Raw genomic sequence first — 15,512 nt, forward strand, 5'->3', positions numbered from 1 at the left:
TTTTTGTTGGAAATGAATTTTACCCCCACCCCTATATAATTCAGGGTATATATTTGCACATTAAAGGGTGTAGGTAAAGTTTAAACTTACCTCTCATTTGCATCAGAAATAAACTTTACCCCCACCCCCCTAATGTGCAAATATATAACCTGGATTGATATATATATATATATATATATATATATATATATATATATATATATATATATATATATATATATATATATATATATATATATATATATATATATATATATATATATATATATATATATATATATATATATATATATATATATATATATATATATATATATATATATATATATATATATATATATATATATATATATATATATATATATATATATATATATATAGGGTGCTGACCTTTATGGAGGTCTGTAAGCATTTTTGGCACCCATCTTGCACAAAATTTATGGTAGCCAAGCTTGTGAATCACAATTTCAAACAAAAAAAGTCCATGAAACTTGTGGGAAGCAAAGCAAAAGCTCTATCATTGTGAAGCAATGGTTTTTGCAAATCTTCTCATCAACTTTGGCAAGAAGATTGTCTGTCACAATGCTTGGGCGTCCACTCCTCTCTTCATCATGCACGTTGGTTTGGCCATTTTTAAACTGGATACACCATTTTTGCACTGAACTTTCATTCATAGCATCATTGCCATACACTTTGCACAGTTGCTGATGTATTTCTGTTGGTTTTTTGGAGCAAAAACTGTATTACAGACTGGACTTCACAACTGGCGGGTTGAAATTTCAGCACACATTTTAAATTGGAATATTGGGAAAACAGGCGGCGCAAAGATGTTTTTGTTTTCATGGCTGGATGCTGACCAAAGCTACAAGCACATGCACACCAAAACATACGTCATTGCTGCATGCCTAGCAGCATCAGACAGAAACGTTCCATAGTTTCTGAATAGCCCTTGTATGATAGAAATACAATATTTTAGTAACAAGATTATGAAAACTACAACAAAGAATTATGGTGGGGGGGACACCCAGAATGCATTATATTAAATATATAATAAAAATATACTTACAATATAGATTTCAACTGAGCCTAAGCTAATTTTCTTTGGATACTTCCAGGCAAAAACTGGTTATTGTCTTATCCATGAATCCACATTCTTGAGCATGTACCATATAATATGGAAGTACCCTAATCTCTTTATAGTTAACAAAAATCTTCTTGATGTTCCAACTTATTTCTTCTTGAATGTATTTCTGATTTCTAGGGTACACTACCACTATTTGCAATTGGACAGTTTTATGTATAAGAGATAAGAGCTTCTGGTTTTCTGAGAGCTATTGGGTCAAGAAGGCTTGGTTGCTGTCCATCTCTAAAGTGTGTTGGCTGATCATTTATTTGGTTGATCATGATTGATATCAATGATTAGGTCTACAAAGCCAAATGCAAGATAAAGAGTAGCCTATGGTCTTTCCAGGTGATGCCAAATAGGATGAAATTGCCTAAGATATGTAGAATATCTTGGTAGATATACATAGTCTTGCAAATAAGTCTGCTAGTTTTCCATGTGTATCCTCAAGTAATGGTGCAAGTGGACTTCTGTATGCACAACCAATTCTGACCAACATATGATTTTTATTCTCTAGAACTGAATATATTCATAAAAATGTTTTTTGTGCTGGGAAATGCTGTAAATTTGGCAATTGAGGTGATGGTCTGAGAGGAATTGCGTAGTTCAGGTATTCTATTGTCCAATAATTAGATGGCAGATTCGATATTGTATTGGATATTAGCTTCTTCAGTTTTTTTGGGGCAAAGTTTGAGGAAGAGTGTAACATATAAATGTTTGTGTAAGATGCACATTTCTGCTTGATAATTTTGATTACTCATTGTCCCTGTTCTCATTTATGTGTGTATCTTGGACTCTTGAAATAGATGATTACTGCTGCATTTGAAACAAAATCACAGCAATCTATTGCTGGCTTGTTCTACAACTCTATAATCTCCAATGCCTCTACAAGTCTCTACAATGCCTCTCCACAAGTCTCAAAGTTAAACTCCATCTCTGATATTATGAAATTGCAAGAAATAAAATGACTAGGATTCATGCACCAAATGGAAAGTATTTGTTTCCCAAAAACTGTCTTTCATGAGTTCCTTCCCTGAAGTTGTCCCCCTTTCCCTTTGCTTCTCCCTAAAAAAAGGAAGAAAACTTTTTTTTGATCAGTATGTTGCACCTCTGTTTAGCAGAAGTTAAAAGTTCATACAGGAGTTCCATCCCCAGTATTATCAAAGAATAGGCCCCAAAAAACCTTTGAGAATTTATAAGACTTAATTCAAGCTAGTCAAGATTTTAGTCAATATGTATAAGCAAAACAGAAAAATCTTGACTTGCTTGTTTCTTTGTTCAGTTGGATACAATATAAAGGACTAGTTTGTCCTGACTGTATAGAGAATTACCTTATATTTTTGCACCAAAGTGCAAAATAAAGTCCTATGTTGGATCTGTTTGGCTCTGTTGTTGAGATGGTAATTAAAACACTTCACACAAAATGTGAAAAAGATGGTTGTGACTGTGTTTACAGCCCAGTTACATGCCTTCTAACTTGGAAAGTGCTAGAATAAATGCAACTTAAGCCCACTTGTTAACAGTGATCACAGATAGGTATGATAAAGGGGACCATACTTCTGGGGTTTAGAGCAGACACTACCACACAGCATCAATTTCTGATAAAGTATGCAAGTTAGTTGGGTATGACAAAGAGCATTAGCATCCTAATGCTATTATTATGTCACCAAGAGGAGAGGAGGTGGGATTTAATAATTTAAAAAAAAAGAGCATTAGTATCCTGACCCAAATCCTTTATACATGCATACATGTTCTTCATTATTCATGAGACACAGATAAAGGGCAGCTCCAACAGCATTTGAAGGTTTGTCTTCCCATTCCTTGTCAAGTCTCCTTTTGAAAACTTTCCAATCAGTTCCAATCATTGATGACCATCTGACTAAAAATAGTCTTGTCTGATTCTGCTATGAACTCTGGGCTGCTGAAGTTTCTTAGAGTGACCTTGTGTTTGTGTTTCTTTATGTAATTGAGTAACGAGCTTATTTTTGAGTTGGTCAACATATTTATATGTGAGTAGCATGTCACTGCACCTACATTGGGAGATCAAAGAAGGGAGTTTTAGGGTAGATATTCTTTCACTATATGGTTTCTCGCCAAGTCCAGAGATGCAATTGGTAGCCCTTCTTTTTCACACCTTCAGTCAGCTATATATTAGCCTAGTTTTATAAAAAAAAGGACCAGCAAGGCAGTTTCCAAAGTCAAGAACAAGTCTCACAATTGCCTTTTATATCTTCAAGAAAATTCTATGTGATCAGCTACTAATTGTTCTTTCAATAAATTCAAGCCTTGAATTTTCTCTGGAAACAGTTTTGGAACTTTAGAAGATTATCTGTACTGACTCCCAGGTCTTTACCACTAGCACAAATTGGTATCTAGGCATATCCATCAGCCCTACCATCTGTAGGGCTTTAGCTTTAATTTTGTGTTAAAATTTGTTTTATTTGGACCTTGAAGCATTAAGTTCAAATCATTGAAATGCTTGTAAAAGCCATATAATATCTATGAATTTAAAGTAATACTTTTTCCTCAGTATGTAAAAGCAGTCTTATTTCATCCAAAGAATAAATTAATCTTTACAACTCATTACAATGACTCAACAACTAAGCATTATTATATATCAGTAAATCATTTTACATTGAGTAAAAAAATTTGTAAAATTTATGATTATTTAAAGTCTGAGATAATTTAACATTCACCATTGTTTTGGCTACTGCTATTACATTTTCAAGGGGGGATAAACCACCTTTAACACACTTGGCTTGTTGGTGCATAATGCAGTGGAAATCCAGAATCAAGCGTTCTAATGTGTTGAAATGTATTTGTAAAGAATGTTATGAAAGTAGAGGGCGTGTTTTTTTTTGTATAATTTCTGCTCATTTCAAGATTCTGACTTTTGTTGTATTTCTGTTAAAATAAATATTTTAGATACTGAATGACATCATCTTTACTTTCAAAAGCAGCAAAAAGTGAAGTGGTTTATGCTGAAGACAGTTTTATTTTGAACTCACAATGTTATTTCCCCTGTTTTAATTTGCTTTCTAGTTTGTTTAAAGATTGAGGCAATTCTATAGTGTTAAAATGTCTGTCTTGTGTGTTATAATCAGGCTAAATTAATTTGCAATAGAAATATATTAAGTTAGAGCTAATTTTATATTTGTTGACACTACTGTGGTGTTCCCTACTAGGTATTTTATATTTCAGGCTGATGGGGGGGGGGGTAAAGATACATTATGGCCATTAATGGAAATCAAAACAAATTGAAGGTTCAGTAAGTCAGCAAGCTTGTTAATGTAGTTTCTGCACATTGCTTCATACACAGTTTCATGATGCCTCTCTTATATAGGCTAGAGATGTACTGTAAAAACTTCTTTGGGCTTTACTTGGCTTCAGCAGCAAATGGAGATTTGTAGTGTTTTGTAAGCACATTCATAGTGAATTGAAGGAAAAATTAGAAAGATATTTGAGTCAATAAAGAGGCTCCAAAGTATACATCTTTGTGATATTTTAGGGTCTCTGTTCCTTCCATATGTTATTTATGCTTTCTTTCTTTTTCAGTATTTTGAATTGTTTAGATTTTCATCAATATACATTTGTTGTTTTAAATATTGTGAATTTCTTCAATGTGTTCCAATTTGTGTTAATAGATTACATTATTAAATTTCAATTATTTTCTTTGTACATATCATTGCTTTTGCATCTAGAGGTCATATATGACATTTTCAAACTTGTGAAATAATTGCCAAAAAAACATTTCATGAACTGCATTCAAAGGGAGGATCATCAGGGCAGTGTATGTTTAATCACACTTTGATGCTCCTGATCTATGGTATCTAGCTGATCTTCCTTTGAGAACAGTTTGGCAATTAACTTTGACATGTGAAAATGTTAGATATGACCTTTGGATTTAATGGTGATGGTGTTTCCCTGGCTTAATAAACACTAAAGATTTTCGTTAATTTTTGTTACTTTTTTTTTTGTTCTATCATTTTCTTTTTCCTGGCCTATTGTATTGTTTTTCTTTTCTGTAAATCTTGTGCTTTTGTTTTTGAGGGGAAAAAAGTTATCTATAACTTGAAAAGTAATTTATGGTTGATCATTCTAGGGAGTGATATTTGCTGCTAAGAAACATCTTATACTTGAATGATAATTTTTATTATTATTATTATTTATTTCTAACCCATACTATACAGAGGTACAATACGCGGAGTATCAAAAAGAAAAACACATAAAAATGCAACACAAATCAATATGGGAATCAAAGAACACCAGTTATAGAGTAACACATAAAATTTAAAAGAAACTAAAACAAAAGAGACATAACACAAAAGGAGAGGAAAAAGAAGAAAAGCAAAAAAAAACTCAACTTGCAGAATCTAATAAGCAGTAACATACAGAAATATGGATACAAGCTGTCATTATTGTTATTATTATTTGATTTTTACTCACTCTTTACAATACTAAAAAATGTGGAGTGACCAAAGAGAGAAAAACAAACAAATAAGTTAAGAAAAAATAACTTACTTCTAAAAAAAACCTGATAAGGTGATTGTGCAGAAAAAACCAGATACAAGCGGTATTTGAAAGCTTTCTGTGTAGTGCTTCCAGTTTTACAATAATATCAGGAACAAGAAATTTATTAATAATTACCCGGTTTTTAGTCCAAGTGGAAGAAACAACAAAAATTTACAAAGTCTAATAATAATTAATCTGGATTCTTTTTAACTCATTTTTCTTAAGGACTGGAAAAATTCCAGAAGCAAAAAGAATTGAATGGTCACAAAAAGTTGAGTAGAGCTTGGCCAACGTGAGTTTATCATATACCCCCTATTGGCTACAATCTTAGCATATCATAATTGAATTTTCCTATTAATATCTAAGACTGTGTGCTGGTACAAGTTCGGAAGACTATTAGTAATAGAAATATCAAGCCATCAAAGAGAATCTCCTAGAGAGATAGTAAAGACACTACAATGAAGGGGAGTACTAGAATTTTTGTTAAAAGAAAGAAATTTACATTTATCTACATTAAGAGAAAGGCCTAGCCTATATCTGAAAAAAAGGGGCAACACAAGAAACCATGTTAGATAGACCAGTTTTAGTATGGCTTATAAGAAGCAGGTCATCAGCATAGGCAAGGTATGAAACATCAGAAAAACAAGAGAGATAGGTAGCTGATATGTTTGCCAGAACCCCTGAAATACATAATTTTAATGGGGTTGGAGATAAAACTCCATCTTGCCTTAAACCTCTTTTCACTTTAATAATAGAAGCTGGCACCGATTTCAGCCAAAGAAAAGAATTAGAGTACCAGTAACAAAAAAGCATTATAACCGATAGATTGACAGGACAACCATGAAGAGCAGAAAAAAGCTGACTATGACACACACTATTGAAAGCTTTTGATAGATTTAAAGCACAAAGATATATACTCTTTCCCTTAGAAGAATTCTCAAGGAGCAAAGAAGATAATACATGATGTGCATGCTGACAACCTACTCTGGGCTTAAATCCAAACTGGTTATCTCTCTAAAGCATATTATTAGTCACAAAAGGTAGTAATACATGCTCAAGAACTTTACTAAACGTGTAAGAGACAGCAACAGGTTGATAAGAAGAGCAAATTAAAGGAGAATTTTCCCTCTTTAAAATTGAAGAGACAGTACCACACAAAAAACTCTCTGGTACATTAAAAGTACAAATACACATCTGGAAAAGTAGGTGTAGATAGTAAATAAGAGGGGGGGGGGGAGCAATCTAATAAAAGGTGAAATCTAGATATACCATCATTATCAACATTATTTGATTTAAGTTTCTTAATTGCTTCAACGACGGATAAAAGAGAAATGGGAATACAAAGATGCTGAGATAGGGAGATACTAAAAATAGCAGAAAGAGAATGAGTACGGTATACAAAGAATGCACACGGTAATTAACATTAGAAAAAATAGACGAGTAATGGTCATGCCAAGCAGATGCAGGAAGACAATAACTACTTGGCATATCACCGCAAACGTGCAAGTACTGCATTTTACCTCCTTAAACTCCTTAAAAAATTTAAATGCCCTAAATCACACTGCTTAAGGATTTTCCTGTCATTTGTACGCCCAGCCCTTGAGTACGCCTGTCCTGTTTGGCATCCTGGCATCTCCATTGAATTGTCGGACAGAATATAAGCAGTACAAAAAAGGTGCCTAAGAATTATCTTCAATGAGGGTAAAGTACCTTATATTTCCCTTCTTAGGAGAGCTAACCTTGTCACCCTTAAGGAAAGGAGAGCAAACATTACCTTGCGTTTTGCTAACAATGCCCTTCATAACCCTCGAACAACTCCCCTTTTCCCCGGTCAATATTCACTCCGTCGACCCCGCCTCCCGCGTTCTGTGCCAACAAAAACCCCCCTTCTCGCCCCAATAAGAGTTTGCACTGAAAGATATAGAAGAACTTTTATCCCTTACATAGTTGACATTTTCAACCACTGAATCTCCGCTGCCCCCCCCCTCACTCACTCTTTACCTCATAGTTATTAATTTTAATGCCCATTTTGCAAATTTGGTTGTTTTATATTTATGTTTGTTAGTCACCAACTAACTTTTGTTTTAATTCTACTTTATCCCCTTGTTAATTTCATGAGGTTTTTTGGGGGGGCATTTTTGCTGACTTGAAATTTGCCTTCTGATTTTATGAGTTTACTTTGTACTTTGCTTTTATTTTTAAAGTTTTTACGTATATGACATTGACCCTTTTATAATTTTCTGTTGCTGCTTTATTGTTTGTTTTTTTTGTTCTTTTTTCGTTGTATTTGACGCTAAAGTGCGAATTCGGCCCTTTTGGGCTTGTGATAGCCATTTTTCAGCAATAAATCTTATCTTATCTTAATATCACTTCTAACTGACTCAGAATTGATAACTTTTCGCCATTCTCTCTTTGACACTGGAAAATCCATACCATGATAACTTAAGATATTTTTTATATTCACTGTGTGTCTTACGCTTAAGGCCAGATACAATTCCACAAGGCGGTCTATCACATTCATTCCATACTTTTAACCAAAGCTTTGCTTTATTTTTCAAAGTTTTTTAAATTAGGATTTAAAGACCAAATAGGTTTTTGCATGCCACATCTATCAAGTTGCAGCGGCACTGCAACTGCCTTGGCATCTTTTAGACATTTAATTATTTGATTATAATAGCAATCCAGGTCCTTTTTGCAATTCACTGGCATAGAGTATTGGAGCAGATAATAGGGAACTCGTATAGCAGACATCAGGTTTGTTAGTGTAAACATATAGAGAGGGACATCATCTTTCTTCCAAATACTTTTTTCAAACCATTTTGAAGACTGGGGTACTTTACAAATACTTGCAAGGTTTATATTAAGCGTAAGATTAAGGGAAATAAAGAGATGGTCTAAGTCTTGTTCTTCAGCCTGTACAAACACTATTGATATAGTAATGCTAGGTGAGCAAATAATGTGATCAATATTGCTCTTACTGCCTGAATGGTGAATGTAAGAAAACGGATGAGCTTTGCATATAATATGATAAGATGGAAGGCAATCTAACAACGAATCACTTCTCACTGACGAATGATTTATATCCGTATTGAGGTCACCAACGATCATATAATCTAGAGAAATAGAAAGAATTTTCTCCGCTAAAACCTTCAACGTGTTGCAAGCTTTAGCATATATAGTCATTGATCTGGCAGAACAATCATCCTAAGGCAGATAAGAATTTATGAAAACTGTAGTGCCCATATGAACAGCCAAAAAAAAAAATCTGAGAAAAAAGTCACCTTCAAAACCAAATTCGGATTGTGCTTAAAAAAAGCTATCCCACCGGAGAATTAAACGGCAATTTAAATTTCCAATCAAATGAGCCCTTTTTGAAATTTTTACAACAACTTTCTATATAAACCTTTTTGCCACCAGGGCATAACTTACAACCCTTGCACTGAGGGCTCTGAGGGGGTTATCATCCTAAGAGACCTAATTTCCAGAACTTTCAACTAGGCTGAACAAAATGGATATCTCAAAATTTTGATTGGATATGTTTGGGAAAATGGTGGATGTGAGAAGGACGTTAGTTGCTATCCAATCACTTTCAACTACTTAACTTTACTTGACTTATGTCTCCTGCCGGGCGCTGCTCGGCGTAGAGAGTGACGTCTGCCTCCTCCATCCACTTCGGTCCATGGCAAGCGTATGCACATCGCTCAACCTGATATTTGCCATCGTCAGGAACTCGGACAGGCTGTCAGACCATCGTTTTTTTTCGGTCGGCCGTGAGGTTGCTTCCAACCGGCTTTGACAGGGTCGAAGTCATGGATCGTTTTTGCAGGTATGTGTGGAGGGATTCGAAGTAGGTGTCCGAACCGTTCTAGTGTTTGCTCGGCTGCTTGGGTCGAAAACCGAGACTGTTTGGTGAGCTGCAGCAGCTTCTCATTGCTGACGAAGTCGAACCATCGTAGACCTTCGATCCTCGTCAGGCTCTTCGACTGAAAGACATCAACTGCCTTGAGGGTTGCGGCTGAAGCTTGCCACGTCTCAGCTCCATAGAGCATCACAGAGCCGATGAGGGCGTTGAAAATCCGCATCTTTGTTGTGCGACTGATGTTTGGTTTTCGCCAAAGGTGACAGTTCAGTCTGCCCATGGCAGAAGACGCTTTGGATATTCTCGCTTGTAGTTTAGAAAGAAGCGAGCCATCTGAAGAAATTATGGAGCCCAGGTAGGTGAACCTTTGGACAACTTCGATGCTAGTGGTGCTATCCAGGCTAACTGAAGGATTGGCAGCAGGGGAGGATGGGTCTATGGCCTCAATTTTCGTTTTAGTCCAGTTTATCTGCAGTCCTTCTTTCGCAGCCTCTTCTCGTAGGATTCGAAGTGCTTCCAGCAACTGCTCCATGGAGTCCGCCAGAATGGCCAAGTCATCGGCAAAATCAGCATCTGTAATGACAAGATCTCCAAACTTGAGTCCAAAGCTGAGACGTGAAATAGTCCTTGTCATAACGTAGTCTATGATGACATTGAAGAGGTCTGGGGCCGCTGCACATCCTTGGTGCACTCCTGTTGTAATTTGGAAGAACAGGCTGCGCCGGCTGGTCACTTGAACACAGCTCTCTGTCCCATGGTGTAGAGCTTTGAAGAGTGTGCAGTATTTCTCAGGGAGGCCTGTTGATTCTAGAATCTGCCAAAGAGTTTCTCGGTCCACTGAGTCGAACGAAGTACGGAAGTCGACGAAGGTAAAAAAAAGCTTTTTGTCGGAACTCCATGGCTTTTTCTATGATTTGTCGGATCGTAAAAATCTGCTCGATGGTTGAACAGTCCGACATGAAACCAGCTTGCTCCAGTCGCCGGATTTTACGAATGATATTTTGACATCGATCTAGCAGGGCCATTGGGAAAAGTTTTCCCGGGACAGCCAGTAGGGTTATTCCGCGGTAGTTCAAGCAGTCACTTCTAGAGCCTTTCCTCTTCCATAAAGGGATAATGACACCCTTCCGCCAATCTTCGGAAATTATCTCGGTTTGCCAGATTGTGGAGAACAGGATGTGGAGAAACAGGAGCATAACAGGACCTGCATATTTCAGCAGCTCCGAACTCAGGCCACAGATACCGGCAGCTTTATTGTTCTTGAGCCTTTTTACTGCATTTCCAATTTCTGAGGGGCTGAAAGGCTCATCTGGATTAGCATCTGGTTTGGGTCTTGCACTGCCAGGTTGGCTGGGACTATCAGTAGGAGGCATAGACGGGCTAGTGTTGTTCAGGAGTGAGCAGAAGTGGTCCTTCCACCACTCGAGACAAGAACCCTCATCAGAGAGGTGTCTCATCCCTGGATAGGATGGGTCCCAAGACTGGTGTTTTATTTTCTGTGAGACAAGAAGTCTTGCCCTCCGCCTTTGCTCTATGACCTGCAGTTTTTTGTCAGTTAGCAACGATTTCTTCAGGAAACTTCGCTTGCCAAGCACCAGCTGTGCTGCATCGCTGGTCTGCGATTTAAAATACTTCTAAGCGTCTTCGCTGTTGTTGAGTGTGCCAAGGAGCTCAAAGCAATTTGATATCTCAACACTATACTTCTGGCGAGTATCTAGCTCCTTTAGTTTCCCAATATCCGCTGCTACTGGTTTTCTTTCCGATCGCTGTGCATGGAGGGAAGCTATCCAGGCTAACTGAAGGATTGGCAGCAGGGGAGGATGGGTCTATGGCCTCAATTTTCGTTTTAGTTCAGTTTATCTGCAGTCCTACTTTTGCAGCCTCTTCTCGTAGGATTCGAAGCGCTTCCAGCAACTGCTCCATGGAGTCCGCCAGAATGGCCAAGTCATCGGCAAAATCAGCATCTGTAATGACACGATCTCCAAACTTGAGTCCAAAGCTGAGACGTGAAATAGTCCTTGTCATAACGTAGTCTATGATGACATTGAAGAGCTCTGGGGCCACTACACATCCTTGGCGCACTCCTGTCGTGATTTGGAAGAGCGGGCTGCACCGGCCGCTGACATGAACACAGCTCTCTGTACCATGGTATAGAGCTTTGAACAGTCTGCAGTATTTCTCAGGGAGGCCAGTCGATTCTAGAATCCGCCAAAGAGCTTTTTGGTCCACTGAGTCGAACGCAGCACGGAAGTCGACGAAGGTAAAAAAAAGCTTTTTGTCGGAACTCCATGGCTTTTTCTATGATTTGTCGGATCGTAAAAATCTGCTCGATGGTTGGACGGTCCGACATGAAACCAGCTTGCTCCAGTCGCCGGATTTTACGAATGATATTTTGACATCGATCTAGCAGGGCCATTGAGAAAAGTTCTCCCGGGACAGACAGTAGGGTTATTCCACGGTAGTTCAAGCAGTCGCTTCTAGAGCCTTTCCTCTTCCATAAAGGGATAATGACACCCTTCCGCCAATTTTCGGGAATTATCTCGGTTTGCCAGATTGTAGAGAACAGGGTGTGGAGAAACGGGAGCATAACAGGACCTGCATATTTCAGCAGCTCCGAACTCAGGCCACAGATACTGGCAGCTTTATTGTTCTTGAGCCTTTTTACTGCATTTCCTATTTCTGAGGGGCTGAAAGGCTCATCTGGAGCAGCATCTGGTTTGGGTCTTGCACTGCCAGGTTGGCTGGGACTATCAGTAGGAGGCGTAGACGGGCTAGTGTTGTTCAGGAGTGAGCAGAAGTGGTCCTTCCACCACTCGAGACAAGAACCCTCATCAGAGAGAAGTGTCTCATCCCTGAATAGGACGGGTCCCAAGACTGGTGTTTTATTTTCTGTGAGATCACGGAGGTGCTTGAACAGGCTACCCATGTCTTTCTTTTTTGCTGCTAGTTCGATTTCATCGGCTTTCCTTGCAACAAACTGAGTTCGGTCTTGGTGAATAAGTCTGTTCCGCACTCCATTGAGCCTTCGATAGGTGGCCATGTCCCCAAGAAGTCTTGCCCTCCGCCTTTGCTCTATGACCTGCAGTGTTTCGTCAGCAACGATTTCTTCAGGAAACTGCGCTTGCCAAGCACCAGCTGTGCTGCTTCGCTGGTCTGCGATTTAAAATACTTCTAAGCGTCTTCGCTGCTGTTGAGTGTGCCAAGGAGCTCAAAGCGATTTGATATCTCAACACTGGCTCCATTAGTTTCCCAATATCCGCTGCTACTGGTTTTCTTTCCGATCGCTGTGCATGGAGGCGAAGCTGGACATCAGCACACACAAGCCTGTGATCTGTATTTCCGAGCTCTGCTGATCTGTAAGTTCTGCAGTTCTTCAGCGATGATCTCCAGCGTTTAGAAATAATGACGTAGTCAATCATCTTCTTTGTGCGACCGTCGTTACTATACCACGTGTACTGGTGGATAGTCTTACGTGAAAGTAGGTGTTTGCGATCACAAGTTCATGGGATCGGCACAGTTCGAGTAGGCGAAGGCCGTTATCGTTCAGTGGGTTGGGAGATACAGGTCCAATTGTGCCACGCCAAACACCCATATCATCTCGCACTGTAGCATTGAAGTTACCAAGAAGAACAGTGACATCGTGGGGGGACACTGTTGAAAGACATCCGGACAGAGCAGAGTAGAACTCTTTTTTGGTTACGTCGTCGGAATCGTTGGTCGGGGCATAGCACACGAAAATTGTCATCTTGCCATGCTTGTGCCCAAAGCAGGCCTTCATTATTCTGTCCGATACAGTTTCTACGACAACGCTTTCAATACAAACCTTAGATGCCCCCAGGGCATAACTTACAGCCCTTGCCCTGAGGACTGGGGGGGGGTTGTCATCCTCAAAGACCTAATTTCAGAAATTTTTGCAACGTTGAGCAAAATTGCTATCGGAAAATTTTGATTGGATGTGTTTAGGGGAATGGTGGGCGAGGGGGGTTAGTTACCCTGCAATCACTTTCAACTATTAAAAAGGGTACTAGCCCTCTCAATTTCCAATTGAATGATCCCCTTTTGAAGCTTTTGCGACAACTCTATCTATAAAAACCTTATATGCCCCCAGGGCATATAAGGTTTGTCATCCTTAAATACATAATTTCCAGAACTTTCAATTGTGTTGAACAAAATGGTTATCTCTAAACTTTGATTAAATGAGTTTGGGGAAATGGTGGACGAGAGAGGGGGTTAATTACTCTCCGCTCACTTTCTACTATTAAAAAGGGCAATTTCAATTTCCAATCAAATGATCCCTTTTTGAAATTTCTACAGCAACTTTCTATATAAACCTTATATGCCCCCAGGGCATAACTTACAACCCTTGCACTGAGGGCTCTGAGGGGGTTATCATCCTAAAATACCTACTTTCCAGAACTTTCGACTACGTTGAACAAAATGAATATCTCAAAATTTTTATTGGATGTGTTTGGGGAAATGGTGGGCGTGAGAGAGGGGATTAGTTGCCCTTTAATTGCTTTCGACTGTTAAAAGGGCACAAGCCTTTTCAATTTCCAATTGAATGAGCCTTTTTTGAAGTTTCTACAACATCGCTTTCTATAAAATCTTATATGCCCCAGGGCATACTTACGACCCTTGCCCTGAGGGCGGTGGGGATGGAAGGGTTGTTATCCTTAAAGACCTAATTTCCAAAAAACGTTGCCCTTCAATCACTTTCAACTATTAAAATGGGCACTACCCCTTTCAATTTCCAATTGAATGAGCCCTTTTTGAAGTTTCTACAACATTGCTTTCTATAAAAACCTTATATGCCCCCAGGGCATTGCTTACGACTCTTGTCCTAAGGGCTGTGGGGATGGAAGGGTTGTTATCCTTAAAGATCTAATTTCCAAAACTTTCAACAACGTTGAATAAAATGGCTATCTAAAAATTTTGATTCGATTTGTTTGGGAAAAAGGTGGGCGTGAGGGGGGGGGGTGTTACTTGCCCTCAAATCACTTTCGAGACTATTAAAAAGGGCACTAGCCCTTTGAATTTTCAATCGAATAAGCCCTTTTTCAAGTTTCTAAGACAAAAATTTCAATAAAAACTTATATGCCCCCAGGGCATAACTTAGAACCCGGGCCCCGGAGACGGTGGGGGGGGGGAGTGTTCTATTCAAAGGTATAATTTCATGAATTTTAAACTGTGTGGAATAAAATGGCTATCTCAAAATTTTGATTGGATGTTTTTGGGGAAATGGTGCGCGTGGAAGGGGTGGTAGTTGCCTTCCAATCACTTTCGACTATTAAAAAGGACACTAGCCATTTCAATTTCCAATTGAATGAGCCCTTTTTGAGGTTTATACAGCACCGCCTTCTATAAAAACCTTATATGCCCCAAGGGCATAACTTACAACCCTTGCCCTGAGAGCTGTGGGGGTGGAGGGGTTATCATCCTTAAATACTTAATTTCCAAAACTTTCAACTACGTGGAATGAAATGGCTATCTAAAAATTTTGATTGGATGTTTTTGGGGAAAAGGTGGGCGTGAGAGGGGGGTTATTTGCCCTCAAAACACTTTCGAGACTATTAAAAAGGGCACTAGCCCTTTGAATTTCCAATCGAATGAGCCCTTTTTCAAGTTTCTACGACAAAGATTTCAATAAAAACTTATATGCCCCCATTACATAACTTATAACCCTTGCCAGTAGAATGCTAATATTGAATTCTATGGAAGCTATACACCTTTTCAAAGAGAGTCAGTACTCCCTCACACAGTTTCACGTGAACATTGCAAAAAAGCACACAAAACCTATAAAGTGATAAAACACGTTTTGAAACTATAGTCAAGGTTGTATAAGAGAATTAGACTGTTTTTTTTTTTTTTTTTTTTTTTTTTTTTTTTATCGAAACTAGAGATTGTCAAGTTGCGTTATCCACTGTTCCATTTCTTTGAATTATATGCTATCAAGAGCGGTTTCTGATTTTTTTGGACAATTGCCTTTAGCCAAGAATAGTTTGATATGAATGTGTCGGT

The 15,512-nt window shown here is 38.4% G+C and overlaps 1 protein-coding gene across 2 annotated transcripts in view; it reads left to right on the forward strand.

Moving 5' to 3' along the window:
- Window positions 1-15,512, forward strand: part of Pp4-19C (protein phosphatase 19C) — a 65,790-nt gene that overhangs the window by 2,260 nt on the left and 48,018 nt on the right. Inside the window, exon 1 of one of the 2 annotated variants that reach the window (XM_089103688.1) lies at window positions 7,317-7,336. The exons of the other annotated variant lie outside the window; for it this stretch is intronic. The gene's annotated coding sequence lies outside the window, so the exon portion shown is untranslated. Of the gene's footprint in view, window positions 1-7,316; window positions 7,337-15,512 lie in introns of those variants that run through there. 2 annotated transcript variants of the gene reach the window in all.

This window comes from Artemia sp. Qi Xiang Cuo, chromosome 17, assembly GCF_049724085.1.
Source record: "Artemia sp. Qi Xiang Cuo chromosome 17, ASM4972408v1, whole genome shotgun sequence".
Classification (NCBI taxonomy): Eukaryota; Metazoa; Arthropoda; class Branchiopoda; order Anostraca; family Artemiidae; genus Artemia; species Artemia sp. Qi Xiang Cuo.